This window comes from Callithrix jacchus, chromosome 19 (assembly GCF_049354715.1).
Source record: "Callithrix jacchus isolate 240 chromosome 19, calJac240_pri, whole genome shotgun sequence".
In the NCBI taxonomy this organism is placed as follows: Eukaryota; Metazoa; Chordata; class Mammalia; order Primates; family Cebidae; genus Callithrix; species Callithrix jacchus.
In genome coordinates this window covers 45,583,618-45,598,958 of record NC_133520.1, presented here as the reverse complement: position 1 = coordinate 45,598,958, position 15,341 = coordinate 45,583,618, and the positions used below count along the sequence as shown (strand labels likewise).

The 15,341-nt window shown below is 38.8% G+C and overlaps 1 protein-coding gene across 8 annotated transcripts in view; it reads left to right on the top strand.

Annotated features, from left to right (window-relative positions):
* The window catches only part of FMN2 (formin 2), a 398,830-nt gene that overhangs the window by 163,289 nt on the left and 220,200 nt on the right, over positions 1 to 15,341 (top strand). The gene's annotated exons all lie outside the window — the stretch shown is intronic.

The following is a 15,341-nucleotide window of genomic DNA, read 5'->3' as shown; positions in this document are numbered from 1 at the left end:
ATTCTTATGTCATCCTCCAATGGCAGATATGCTGAGAGATACCACCCAAAGGTGAATAGAGGAATTAAATTTATATTCAGAGTATCCCTTAAGCTGCCTAGATCCTAAGAATAGAATTAAAGCAGAATTACCCAATGGAATGCCAGTTTACCTATTAAAGAAATATGGTTTCAAGAATAACCCAGAATTTATACATCATGAAAGCATTTAACTGGCTTTTTAGCTTACCCCTTAATGAATGTGGATTCTATTTGTTGGACTTAAAATATGGTGTGGGATAATTCATAAATAGCACAAGCTTGGTTATGCCCTGTCAATTGATGAGTAACTCTTAATCACAATTTAAGTTTTTATTAAATTGTTTTGATGGGGAGGAGACTTCCTCAGGCTGAAACATTTGGGGTAGTAGTCATAGAAGAGAAGGCCAAGGCTGGCGCCAGGCGGTACTTGGTGTTTCTAAAGCTGGCGGATGTAGCCCAGTTAAGTCATACGATGAAATCTGAAAATAATGATACGGTTCTTTCCTTCAGTCAAATATTCAACTCGGGTTGAGTTAATAATGAGAACCTTATGAACAAAGAAGTCCGCCTGACATCTGTGTCTGTGGTAAAGCCAGTGAGAGTTCATTGAAAATGTGCTTGCTTAACATGCAACGCTCGTAATAACATGGCATGAAAGGCAGTAGTTGAAGGGTCATACAGAATTATGCATAAACTTTATCCCATTAGGATGTGAAGTGATTGCTTTAGTCCCTTTGTAACCCTGTACACTTTTTTTTTTTTTAATAAGGCTACCTTCCAAGTCTAAAGCAGCAAGAGGTTGTGTTTTTCTGCAGGTGAAGTCCTGTTCTGCCTTGGTGTGTTGTCTGGAACCAGGATTTACATGTGTGAATCTCTTGTGGCCTCTAGAGTAAACTTGATTTCTCTCAGGATGTGCCTCTACTGAGAAATCCACAGAAGCATAAACATCATTGATTCTGGATGTAGAAGTGGCCACAGAATTTATCTAGCCCTCCAGTGTCATTTAAACATGTTTTTATTTCCATAGATTTTTGGGGAACGGGTTAAGTATTTGGTTACATGGTTAAGCTCTTTAGTGGCGATTTATGAGATTTTGATGCATCTATCACCCGAGCAGTGTACACTGAACTCAATTTGTAGTCTTTTATCCCTCACCCCTTCCCTGCTTCCCCCAAGTCACCGGAGTACATTGTGTCATTCTTATGCCTTTGCATCCTCCTAGCTTAGCTCCCACTTTCGAGTGAGAACATATAATGTTTGGTTTTACATTCCTGAGTTACTTCACTTAGAATAATAGTCTCTCCAGTTCCATCCAGGTTGCTGTGAATGCCATTAATCTGTTCCTTTTTATGGCTGAGTAGTATTTTATCATATAGAATATGCCACAATTCTTTATCCACTCCTTGACTGATGGGCATTTGAGCTGGTTCCATATTTTTGCAATTGCGAATTGTGTTGCTATAAATGTGTGTGTGAGTATCTTTTTCATATAATGACTTCTTTTCCTCTGGGTTGATATCCAGTAGTAGGATTGCTGGATAAAATGGTAGTTCTACTCTTAGTTCTTTAAGCAATCTCCGCACTGTTTTCCATAGTAGTTGTACTGGTTTACATTCCCACCAGCAGTGTAGAAGTCTTCCCTGTTTACTGCATCCATGCCAACATCTATTATTTTTTGATGTTTTTTAATATGGCCATTCTTGCAGGAGTAAGGTAGTTTGCACTGTGGTTTTGATTGCATTTCCCTGACCATTTGTCTTTTTGGGGAGGTGGGAGAAACAGAAATGCTCAGTGATGCTGAGCATGTTTTCATGTTTGTTGGCCAATTGTGTGTCTTCTTTTGAGAATTGTCTACTTATGTCCTTGGCCCACTTTTTGATGGGATTTTTTTGTTTTCTTCTTGCCAATTTGAGTTCCTTGTAGATTCTGGATATTGGTCCTCTGTCAGATGTATAGATTGTGAAGACTTTCTCCCACTCTGAGGGTTGTCTGTTTACTCTGCTGGCTGTTCCTTTTGCTATGCAAAAGCTCTTTAGTTTAATTAAGTCCCACCTATTTATTTTTGTTTTTGTTGCATTTGCTTTGGGTTCTTGGTCATGAATTCTTTGCCTAAGCTAATGTCTAGAAGGGTTTTTCCAATGTTATCTTCTAGAATTTTTATAGCTTCAGGTCTTAGATTTAAGTCCTTGATCTATCCTGAGTTAATTTTTGCATAAGGTGAGAGATGAGGATCCAGTTTCATTCTTCTACACGTGGCTTGCCAATTATCCCAGCATCATTTGTTGAACAGGGTGTCCTTTCCCCACTCTATGTTTTTGTGTGCTTTGTCAAAGATCTGTTGGCTGTAAGTATTTGCTTTTATTTCTGGATTCTCTATTCTGTTTCATTGGTGTATTTGCCTGTGTTTATACCAGTACCATGCTGTTTTGGTGACTGTGGCCTTGTAGTATAGTTTGAAGTCAGGTAATGAGATGGTTCCAGATTTGTTCTTTTTGCTTAGTCTTGCTTTGGCTCTGTGGCATTTTTATTGACAGCAAACTAAGACCTGTGAGTGGTCTAGTTTCCCTCTCAGTATCATGCAGCTGGTTAATAGAACAGGTTGAACTTGCACCTGGGCCCCTTCATTAACCAGTACTTTTTGTTTTCATCCAGATAAGCTGCTTCTCTTCTTACCACCAGCATTGGCTTCTCTAAAACAAAGTATATGTAATAAACAGCAAGAATCATTTCTCTCCTCTTCTTTGCTGTTAGTACTCTAGAGTTGCATTTGCTTTGTAATGTTTGTATTGCCAACTGCTCCATTAGAGTAACTAGTGTGTAAGGTTTGGATTCTTGCTGTTGAAGTTCTAACCCTGCCTGCTACAGCACCTACTGATTATCACTTGCTCAGTCTCTTATTTGAACGCAGGTCATTTCCACAATAACAGATGTGGAGCATTCTCGGCAACACATACATTCAAAAGGCAGAGAGGGGAGAAGAGATCAGGTTCTTGACTAAGTTTATTAACACAGCAAATAGAAGGAGGCATCCTCAAATAATTAACTGTGTATGTGTGTGTGTTAGTATATAAAAGTATTAAGGAAGGCCTGAGCTGCTGGAATGCAGTAGTGCGTCTTTTGGTAACGTTCAAACTGGCCTACAGTTATAATACCTGTGAAAAATCTCACTCTGTGGTTTACAGTGATGTGAAGTCTGAGATGGAAGTGCCTTCCAGAGATTTACCCTTTTGTGTGTGTGTGTGTGCTAGGGCCTGAGGGCACTGTGGATTTAGGATCACGGTGAATCAAGCTCTGGGGGTCCCTTCGGGCAGTGCTCGTTGTTCCTGTGCGGCATGGGTTGGTTTCGCTATCAGTATAGCCCGTTGAGTCCCATTTCTTTGAGGAGCGTGTCTAGAATCTCTATGTTGAGTGGCTTCTAGGCTTTGATATTTGGTCCCTGGCCCCATGAAATTATCAAGAGAAAGTTCCTATTTGTTAGGATAGGCAAATACACTCGGGACAAAAGCAGTTTGTGGGCTGGGTCCCTTCTCCGAGATGAGTTGGTTCTTCCTTTGGTTTAGCACTGTAAGTCTTTATTATCTTGTCAGCTCTTGCTGTCTTTATGGTATTTTACAAATATGTTTTACTCAGCATTTTTAGTTGTTGTTAGTGGAGGGGATTCATTTAAAATAATTCTAGCCTGTTAGTCACATAAATTGATATTCTAAGAGTATCCTCCAGCTTCATAGTGGTAGTTCAGTTTCGTGAAAATTCATTGAAAAAAAAATTTTTTTTGAGGAAGTGATTTATTTGGAGACAGAGAGAGAAAGCAGAGAAGGAGAGAAATAAACAGCTAACTCTCATACTGAGTGAGAGAATCCAGAAAGATGAAATCCAGGAGAGGAAAGCAGCTTCCACACTGAGTGGAAGGGAATAGAGAGAGATGGAGTTTAGGAGGGGAAGGCAGGCTTCCATAAGAGAGTGTGGAAGGGGACTCCAGAGGGAAAATCCAGGAGAGAGAAAAATAGCTTCCGTGAGCAATAGTGTTCGTGGAAGGGGATCCAAACACGGAGTCCTGAAAACTGATTGAATTTTTATGCTACATTCGGTCCGCATTTCAGAGTTAGTGTGTTCTTTACAGATCGTAGGTCCGTTTTCATAGATAATAGTAGCTGCAAAAGAATTTGCAATTCCGTAAGGTTCAGCTTTATGCCCCCATAATGTCATGGTTAGATAGAAATACGATAAAATTTATCATCCTAACTGGGATACTTTAAGAGCAGAAGGGGATGTTTTTGATATATTGCTTGGATAACAAGTGTGAAGTGAAAACTTTTCTTGCTCTCTCTCTCTTTTTTTTTTTTTTTTTTTTCGAGACAGAGTCTCGCTCTGTCAGCCAGGCATGAGTGCAGTGGCATCATCTTGGCTCACTACAACCTCTGCCTCCAGGTTCAAGTGATTCTATTGCCTCAGCCTCCTGAGTAGCTGGGATTACAGGTGCCTGCCACCACACCCAGCTTATTTGTATTTTTAGTAGAGATGGGGTTTCACCATGTTGTTCAGGCTGGTCTCGAACTCCAGACCTCAAGTGATCCGCCCGCCTCGGCCTCCCAAAGTGCTGGGATTACAAGCATGAGCCACCGTGCCTGGCCCCAAAACTTTTCAAATGCACTAGTGGTATTGTCATCCTACTACCAGATTCAACTGAAGCAAGTTTCAGACTGGATCCTCCCTCATACGCAGATATTTATTACAGAGATATTTCTTGGCCATCTCAAGCAAAATAGATTGAAAACCCGGCTTCATAAACTTGAGGTCATCTAGCTCTCTGTCCTTATAGGGGTTGTCATGTGATCTTATCTGAAAGGTTTGCTTCAGACAGATACAAGCCTGGCACAGAGCTAGGAATCTGCTACCCTCATAGTCTACACCAGGCAACTGGAAACTCCACTCAGCCAGTGGCTGCACCCAGTACTGTTTAGGTCCTAAGCCTCTGGCATCCTCCTTAAAGAAAAAAGCTATTAGGCTCCAGTAGACTCATTCCAGTAGCTATGGAAGAGGTAGGATTACAGCATCTCTGCGAGATCTTAGCTAATTCACACATCCAGAATGACTTTAGTTTCACCATGGAAAGCCCATTTCAGACATTGGTATGTGCATTAAAGCATCAGTTGTCAATTTAGGTAGAGAAGCTGAGCAGCTTGCAACCCCTGCACCTGGAATGTGGTCTTTCTTGCATAGTACTGGTCAGCCACCCCTGAGGTGTGGACTCAGACGTTCCCTCTGCAAACATATTTGAAAATAAATTACAGATCTCCTAACAAGGAATATGGAAATATGTTTTGATATACTGTAGGGATACCCAGCCCAGGTATGAATGGCTCTGGTTCCTTCCTGTTTTTTATGTCTGTCCTGTCTAAAGCTAACTGGAATTATGGGCCCTTGGGCAGTGAATGCTATATTACTTTCTTGCTGAAATTTCTATCCTATTTAAACATCATTTATGAAAATCTTGTGTCTTAAAATTAAATTAGATAATAATTAAACTACTTAGCATTTCATCAGAAATATGCTTGATACAGTCAATAAAATTGTAGTTATTTTTATTCTTTAATCTCTAAGCCCAATGATGGCTTTTTCAGTTTATTTAAAACTCTTTAGTTAAGGGTACCTTACAAGGACAATGCACATGGCTTTTAGATTTAAATCAGAAATGCCAGTGAGATCTCAGTGTTAATTATGACTTCTCATTGGAATTTGTCATGTTACTTTTTTGATTTGTCATTGCCCTCCCTCAAAAGGGCTCAAAGCTGGGAAGCTTTATTCTGCTAATTTCCTGGGAAGAAATTGCCCTAATGTAGCAGATACCAAAAAGATAATTGCTATTGGCATACAGGATACATATCCTTCATCTTTATTTTTTATTATGCTTTAAGTCCTGGGATACATGTGCAGGACATACAGGTCTGTTACATGGGTATACGTGTGCCATGGTGGTTTGCTGCACCCATAACCCATCATGTGCATTTGCTATTTCTCCTAATGCCATCCCTCCCCTTGCCCCCCATCCCCAATAGGTTCTTGTGTGTGACGTTCCCCTCCCTGTGTCCTTGTGTTCTCTTTGTTCAGCTCCCACTTTTGAGTGAGAACATGCAGTGTTTGGTTTTCTATTCCTGTGTCAGTTTGCTGTGAATGATGGTTTCCAGCTTCACCCATGTTCCTGCAAAGGATATGAACGCATCCTTTTTATGGCTGCATAATATTCCATGATGTATATGTGTCAAAGTTTCTTTAATAGGATACATATTTTATGAATTTTCATAATCATATCTTTTTATTAGTGTTTGAAGAGATGGAATTAGCTATTGGTTTGAACTTTCCTTCTTCTGCCTTCTTCCCTCTAATATTATCGGTGATAGTTGTGTAAAATTGTCCACAGGAGGGGAGTGAATTTCCCACTTTATAGTGGAGGGAATTGAAGTTTATAGATCAGGTCTGCCCAGTTCCTTAACTCCACAGGGCCAGAATGGGCATCCAATTTCTTTGACTCCTAGTTCAGGGCTCTGTGCTCTGGGCAGTGTGTTAGCTTGTTACTGAATGAAGCATGTGTTACCTGATAAAACTAGAACATGCAACATATGTAAAAACAAAACTGGCAAGCAGGCATACTTCTTTTGGCTACAGTTGTCTCATTTTTAGAGTTGAAAATAAATTTATCAGACTTTATTATGGTTGTATCATTTTATACAAATTTTACAGTTTGTGTAATGACTATGAAATTTTTTCACATCTGTGAATTAAATGACGAAAAGGTTCTTTAAAGAAAATTATTAACAGAGTTCCTTGCTTTTGATTGAACCAAGAAAAGATAAATGAAATAGTTATATACCATATAACAACATTTTGGTCAACAACAGACTACGTATGTGATGGTGGTCCCATAACGTTATAATGGAGCTAAAAATTGCTGTCACCTAGCTAGGTTGTGGTGTATCACAGTACTTTTTCTAGGTGGAGATATGTTTAGATATACAAATGCTTATTGTGAGAGAGTTTTCACCAGTGACAGAATCAGCTGGCACCTTCATCTTAGACTTCCCGGCTTTCAGGACTATGAGAAAATGAATTTCTGTTTATGCACTCCACTTTGTATTATTTTGTTATGGCAGCCCAAGCTGTCCAAGGCAGATTTGAATCTCAGCTTTGCCACCGACTAGCTGAATAAACCTGGGAAAATTACTTTATCTCTCTAGTCTACAGTTTTCTGGTTAGTTCAGAAGGCTAAGTGAGTTCTTACTGTACACACGCCCACACCCATATGAAGCACTCAACCAATGTTTTATTCCTGCATTTCTTAGGAAATGAACTATGTCTGTAGGATTTGGAGGTGTTTCAAACTTAGGCAACCAGTGAGAGAGATAACTTAAAGGTTTTCTTTTAGTTTTTCCCCTTTTTTCATTGCTCTGAACAGGCTCTGTGATAAGCCTTTGCCCATGGGACAAAAGGAGGGAGTAGAATCCAGAACCTGTTACTTCCTTTAAAAAAAAAAATTTTGGCCAGGTGCAGTGGTTCACGCCTGTAATCCCAGCACTTTGGGAGGCTGAGGAGGACAGATCACAAGGTCAGGAGATCGAGACCGGCCTGGCTAACATGGTGATGACCTGTCTCTACTAAAACTACAAAAATTAGCCGGGTGTGGTGACACGTGCTTGTAGTCCCAGCTACTTGGGAGGCTGAGGCAGGAGAATCACTTGAACCCCAGAGGTGAAGGTTACAGTTAGCTGAGATTGTGACACTGCACTCCAGCTGCCTGGGTAACAGAGTGAGACTGTGTCTCAAAAAAATAAAATAATAATAATAATTTAACTATTATTTTTGATTCAGGAGTACATGTGTAGGTTTGGTTATCTGGGTATATTGCATGATGCTAAGGTTTTGGGTTTGATTGATGCTCTCACTCAGGTACTGAGAAGAGTATGCAATAGTTTCTCAATCTTTGTCCCTCTTTCTCCCCCATCTAGAATTCCCCCGTGTCTTTTGTTGCCATCTTTGTGTCCCTGTGTACCCAATGTTTAGCTCCCAGTTATAAGTTAGAGCATTTGGTATTTGCTTTTCTGTTCCTGCCTTAATTCACTTAAATAGCCTCCAGCTGCATCCATGTTACTGCAAAAAACATGATTTTGTTCATATTTTGGCTGTGTCATGTTCCATGGTATATATGTACCACATTTTTACTATCCAGTCCACCACTGATGCATACTTAGGTTGATTCTGAATCTTTGCTATTGTATGTAGTGCTGTGATGAACATATGAGTGCATGTGTCTTTCTGGTAGAACAATTTATTATTACCATGGCTGAAACAGCATGGTATTCCATAGACCTATGGAAAAGAACAGAGAATCCAAAAATAAAGCCACACATCTACAGTCATCCAATCTTCAATAAAGTCAATACAAATAAGCAATGGGGAAAGGACTCCCTTTTTAATAAATGGTGCTAGATGGCTAGTCATTTGCGGAAGAATGAAACTGGACCTCCCCCGACCCCCCTTTACCACATACAAAACTTAACTCAAGATGGATTAAAGATTTAAATGTAAGACTTTAGACTATGAGAGTCATAGAAAAGGCTGGGTGCAGTGGCTCATGCTTGTAATCCCAGCACTTTGGGAGGCCAAGGTGGGCAGATCACGAGGTCAGGAGATCGAGACTATCCTGGCCAACATGATGAAACCCCATCTATACTAAAAATACAAAAAAAAATTAGCTGGGTGTGGTGGCCCATGCCTGTAATCCCAGCTACCCAGGAGGCTGAGGAACTAAAATCCCTTAAACCCAGAAGGCGAAGGTTGCAGTAAGCTGAGATCATGCCACTGCACTTCGGCCTGGCTACAGAGCAAGACTTTGTCTAAAAAAAAAAAAAAGAAAAGAAAGATTTCTAGAAGAAAACCTAGGAAATACCATTCTGTACTTTGGCTTTGACAAATAATTTATGACTAAGTCCTCAAAAGTCATTGCAGCAGAAACAAAAATTGACAAGTGGAACCTAATTGAACTAAAGAGCTTCTGCACAGCACAAGAAACTCTCCACAGAGTAAACAGATGACCTACAGAGTGGGAGAAAATATTTGCAAACTATGCTTTCCACAAAGATCTGTTATCCAGCACCCAGTAATATAAGGAACTTAAACAATTCAACAAGCAAAAAATAAATAGCTTCGTGAAAAAAAAAAATGGTCAAAAGATGAAGCCATAAAAAAAATGAGATCATATCCTGTGTAGGGACATGGATGGAGCTGGAGGCCATTATCCTTAGCAAACTAATGCAGAAAGCCAAATACCGCATGTTCTCACTTACAAGTGGCAGCTTAATGACTGGAACACATGGATACATAGAGGGGAACAACACATGCCGGGGTCTTTCAGAGAGTAGAGGGTGAAAGGAGGCAGATGATCAGGAAAAATAACTAATGGGTACTAGGCTTAATACCTGGGTGATGAAATCATTTGCATGGAAACCCTCATTACACAAACTTACCTATGTAGGAAACCTTCACTTGTACCCCTGAACTTTAAATTACAAGAAAACTGAAACTTTAGCTAAAACAACATATAACAAAATGAATTTTGCTGTTTCTAATTGATATAAACAAGAGTTAAGTTCATATGGCATATTTCTGGTCACTTTTAAATAAAGACCCAGAACACTTCTAATATTAAACATTAAAGTAAATGTGAGCTATACATACATTTAATAAAGACATACATTTGCCCATTTTTTTTAAATGGGCAAAAAGCATGAACAGACACTTCTCAAAAGAAGACATACAAGTGGCCAAGAAACATATGAAATAATGTTCCACGTCACTAATCATCAGAGAAATGCAAATCCACATCATGATGAGGTACCGTTTTATACCAGTCAGAGCAACAGGTACAGGTGAGGCTGTGGAGAAAAGAGGACACTTACACACTGTTAGTAGGAGTATACATTAGTTCAGCCACTGTGGAGGGCAGTTTGGGGATTTCTGAAAAAAATGTAAAACAGAACTACCATTAGATCTAGTGATCTTATTACTGGGTATATATCCAAAAGTAGCTGTTCTTTCTGATTGAGTTGGGAGTGAGATGAGAGGGAAGAAATGGGAGTTAAGTTCAAGAGGAACATGTCTGAGGCAGATATGATTGTTTTATAGTTTGGCTTTTATTTTTCAGTCAGTTTTCAGTAACAGTAGCTGAAATGCTTTTTAATACTGAGCTGCATCCATTTGTGATTTTTGAATGCAGATAAATATGAGAATTATCTGATGGCTCTTAGAAGTTGAGCATGGCTACATGTTTTATCTGCAAGGAGGACAACGTGTTTTGAAAATGTGAAAGGCTAACGTCTCCCCTAAATGTGTGGTTTCTTACACATTATCTCTGTGCTGTGAGATTCAGCCATATTCAACATTAATCACTGTTGGCTCTGTAAAGCATGTGAAGGTAGTGGGGAAAGAAGTTTAGCTTTGTTGGGGAAATGAATATTGATGTAGGCCATGAGCAGAATCTAAGTAAAGACACAGACAGATGCTTTTATTTCTAGCTTTGACATTTTATTTTTCCTGATAGTTAAATGAGTTTCTAGCCGTGAATATAAAGTGTAAGAACACTTTCATCTTTTTTTGCTGATGGCCATTCTAACAGATGTGAGGTAATGTCTCATTGTGGTTTTAATTTACATTTCTCTGATTAGTGATGTTGAGCATTTTTCACTTATCTGTTGGTCATTTATATGCTTTTTGAGAAATGTCTGTTCAGATTCTTTGCCAATTTTCAATAAGGTTATTGCTTTTCTGTTATTGAGTAGTTATATATTTAAACATGAATATGTATATATATATGTTTATGTTTAACATGTATATAACATATAAACATGTATGATAAAGTTTATTTATATAAAGTTATGTTATATATGTTTAAATATATATAACATATAAACTTCTCATGACACATGTAGCAAACCTCCACTTCTACCCCTGAACTTAAAATTAAAAAAAAGAAAACGTATATGTTTATATGTTATATATATTTAAACATATATTTATTTCTCTTGCCTAATTGCTTTGGCTAGGATGTCCAGTACCATGTTGAACAGATGTGATGAGAGTAGGCATCCTTGTCTTGTTCCTGATCTCAGAAGAAAAACTTTCAACTTTTCACCATTGAGTATCCTGTTAGCTCTTGGCTTGTCACATATAGCCTTTATCATATTGAGAAACATTCCTTCTATGCTTAATTTGTTGAGAGTTTTTATTATGAAAGGAGTTTCGCAAGGAGGTGGAAAAAAGATAACTCTTACACACTGTTGGTGGAATGTAAGCTAATATAGCCATTTTGAAAGACAGTGTGAACATTTTTCAAGAAAATAACAATAGAATTACTGTATCAACAAACAATTCCACTACTGGGTATATACCCAAAGGAAATGACTTCAGTATGTTGAAGAGATGTCTACATTCCTATGTTCATTGCAGCATTATTAGCAATAAGCATACCTTGGATAAACTTCATTGGCTCAGTACTGCGACAGTACCTCCTTAACTTTGATACTGCCACAGTGCAAGGTTAATTGTAGTGTTATTCACAAGAGCCATGATACGGAAACAACCTAAGTGTCCATCAACAGATGATTGCGTTAAAATATATAATATAGGCCAGGCTCAGTGGCTCATGCCTATAATCACAGCACTTTGGGAGGCCGAATTGTATGGATCACAAGGTCAGGAATTTGAGAGCAGCCTAACCAATATGGTAAACCCTGTCTCTCCAAAAAATACAAAAATTAGCCAGACAAGGGGGCGGGCACCTGTAGTTCCAGCTACTCGGGAGGCTGAGGCAGGTGAATTGCTTGAACCGGGGAGGTGGAGGTTGCAATGAGCCAAGATCACACCACGGAACTCCAGCCTGGGCAACAGAGGTGAGACTGTCTCAAATAATAATAATTGTGTGTGTGTGTATACTATGAAATACAATTCAGCCTTTTAAAACTAGGTAATCCTGTCACTTGCAACAACATGGACAAATCTAGAAGACATTATGTTAAGTGAAATAAGCCAGGCACAGAGAGACAAATACTCTACAATCTCATTTATATGTGGAATCTTAAAAAAGTCACAGAAGTAGAAAGTAGAGTGGTGGTTACTAGAGTCTGAGGGGACAGGATGGATGGGGAAAGGGGAGACTCGGTCAGTGAGTACAAAGTCACATTTAGATAGAAGGGTAAGTTCTGCTTGTCTATTGTGTAGCATGTTGTCTATAGTTAATAATGATGTGTTGTATAATTCAAAATAGCTGAACAAGAGTGTTTGAAATATTTGAGATGATGGATATGTTAAATAAATAATTAAAGCACACGAATACTTCTTTAAAAATCTGGAAATAACCTTTTGACCCCTAGGAACTTTGCAGAATGGTTTTTTTGGTGACTGTTTGCTGTATTTGGATCGCCTACACATTTAGTGTTTCTTTTACCCTGCTGGGGTTGGTTGCCACTAAATCGTATGAAGTTTTCTATGGAACAAGTTGTGTATTACAAACTCCAGGTCCTTTTCATATAGAGTCTGGCTTCATTCCTGGAGACACAGGCTTTTTCACTTGCCTATTAATTACCATAAGAAAGTTCATCCATCATCATTTGTTTATTTTTGTAATATTCTTAAAAATTAGTCTCAGTGTAAGCAATGTTGTTTTTCCTCACTAGGCTTTTCAGTGTCTGATTTTTTTTTTTTTAATGAAACTCAAGTTTATAAGGCTTGCTTAGAAATTGCTTCATGCCCCCATTTTTTTTAAACCTTTTTTTTTAATGTGTTTTCCTCATATGGGATATAGAATTTTAAGACCTGTTTATTATATTTATTGAGACATTAAAAAGGTACTAAATGCTGTTGGAAGGTTTAGTGAATGGTTTTCATTGAAATGTAAAGTCATTTAGAATTAGAAATTTGAGAAGAAAGTAGGCTCCAGTGAGCCTGTGTAAGCTTTTCGTCAATTGTAGCCTTGTAGTGGAGAAAAGTACATGTGAGATAATATGCTTTCCTAAAAACCTACTCTCAGAAATTTAATATGTGAATTTGTTTTAATTTGAAATATAAGTTCATTACCTAGAGTTTTTTATAAAAAGAAATACCTCATATGTCGTTTGATGCCACACATAGATTATTAGATCAAGGTCAAATAAATTATAATGTCTTTTATTACAGACTCAGCAAAAAACTTGGGTTGAACTTAGCTCATATTTTTAATGACATTGTTCCACAGTTGGACTTTTGGATTATACTTTTATGGAAAGAAAGAACACAATACTTGGGATTGTACCGAAGCCATGAGCTTTGCATATGGGTATTCTTTTCCTTTATTGCACTTACTATCTGAATTGAGCATCACGTATTTGTTTTGGAAACCCTCTTGACCCCCACTAGAAGGGCGACTCTGTGAGCCTGAGGACAGCCCACTGCAGCTCGAGGCCTTTCTGCCTCCTCTCAGTTCAGTGTGCCAAGACATCAGCTAAAACATCAACGTCACGCTACATCTGTTCCTTACGATCACCGGGTGATTGCGAATGGAACTGTCCAGAACCGCACAGAGCATGCATGGAGGTAGAGCCTAAGTTTGACTGCAGAGCGCTTCGTGTGAGCCCATAATTAATCATGTCAACTTTGACCTTGAACTACTTTGCGTAAAAGGTGTGGTTTTAGCAAAAAGATTCCTTTACCATAATCCTGGAGAGGGATCGAATTGGCACTGTTATTTTGGGGCAAGAGGAAGCCCCTTTGATAAGTAGAGTTATATTTGTATTTCAAAACTGGCTAATTTAAAGTTCTTTGTGTTTTGATAAGCACTTCTCCAGCATCCCTAAATGGATACTCTCAGGATGCTCCCTGGCCACCTTTACCCAGTTGGATGAAGTGAGGATCTCAGAGTCCTGGAGAAGATGCAGTAGTTGACACTTTTCCCCTTTCCCTGTAGAGCTGCATGTGTCCTATTCCTAAGAGGTATATTCTACAAATATAATCATAGTTCTTTCTCTCAGCTCAGGACACTGAGACATCAGCTAAAACATCAACGTCCTGTAGGGACGTGTTATCTTTCGGCATGGCTGCAGCAGTGATTTTTCACGTCGTTGATGATCTTGCATCTTCTCTCGTGGTCAGACGTGAATACAGCAAGGTCTTTATTTCTCAGCCAAATACCTCTGAGTACATTTTTATATTAAACTATTTGAATCAAATTATTATAGGCACATGATTAAGAAAATAAGTTGTACAGAAAGGCCTATAATGAAAAAAGCACAATTTCCAATTATCTGTAGGAAATTTGTCACTTCTCCGATAGATTGTAAAGGAAGGAGCATTTCCCTTGTTTTAGTCTCTGCAGAATAATAGCAGGGTCGTTTGAGGAAATGGTGGAACTTAAGAGGAGCGTTCTCTGTCATTGTCAAAAACAGCATGAAGTTCTTATGAATTAAGTTGTAAAGAGAACTTCTGAATTGAGCAAGACATTGATTAAAATAGGTTATCTGCAAGGTTCCTATTCATGCTATTTGTATGGTTCCAAATTTAAGATGGACAATTGCCAATCATAATAGGGAGCACTTACAGACATTACTATGGGTAGGCTTGCAACAACTGTATGAGGTAGGTGTTCTTATCTCCATCTTTGGTATGAAGAAACTGAGGCATAGAGTAGCAAAAGAAACTTAATCAGCAAATGATGGGACTATGATCCAAACACAGGCATTCTGGGTCCAGGTCCATGCTCTGAACCACTGCTGTGCTTCCTGAGAACTCTCTATGTTACTTATTCTATCAGTGGCTTAAGCTGGAAAAACAGTGCATGATTTTTTTTTCATGTGTGGTTGGTTCTTAGCTATAAAGCTAGTCTACTGGTTAGAGGCTATTGTTGCTGTGTGCAGTGCTTGTTGTGCTACCTAGCTAGAGTACACATTCATGCTCTGGGTGCGGGAGTGGTGTGACAGGGAAGGCGGAGGAGGCAGAGACACCCACAGGGAGAAAAAGACTGCTATCATGTGACAGAGGTCATGTGATGGATAACTTAAGAATTTGCTTTATTCCTTTATTATTACCACTCGTATCTTCTCTGAGTTCTGTGATTCAGGTGACTCTCAGGTATTGGAGGATCTCTCTCTGTGCCAACTTCTGTGCCAAGTAGAGAGATAAAGAGAATGCATTGAAAGATTATGATCGCCTTAGTGAAGTACTTTCATCTGAATGTTAGGGTGTATGAGAGCCACTGACTTAGTTTCTGTATTTACTAGTCCCTGTTGTTACCACAAAGAAAGG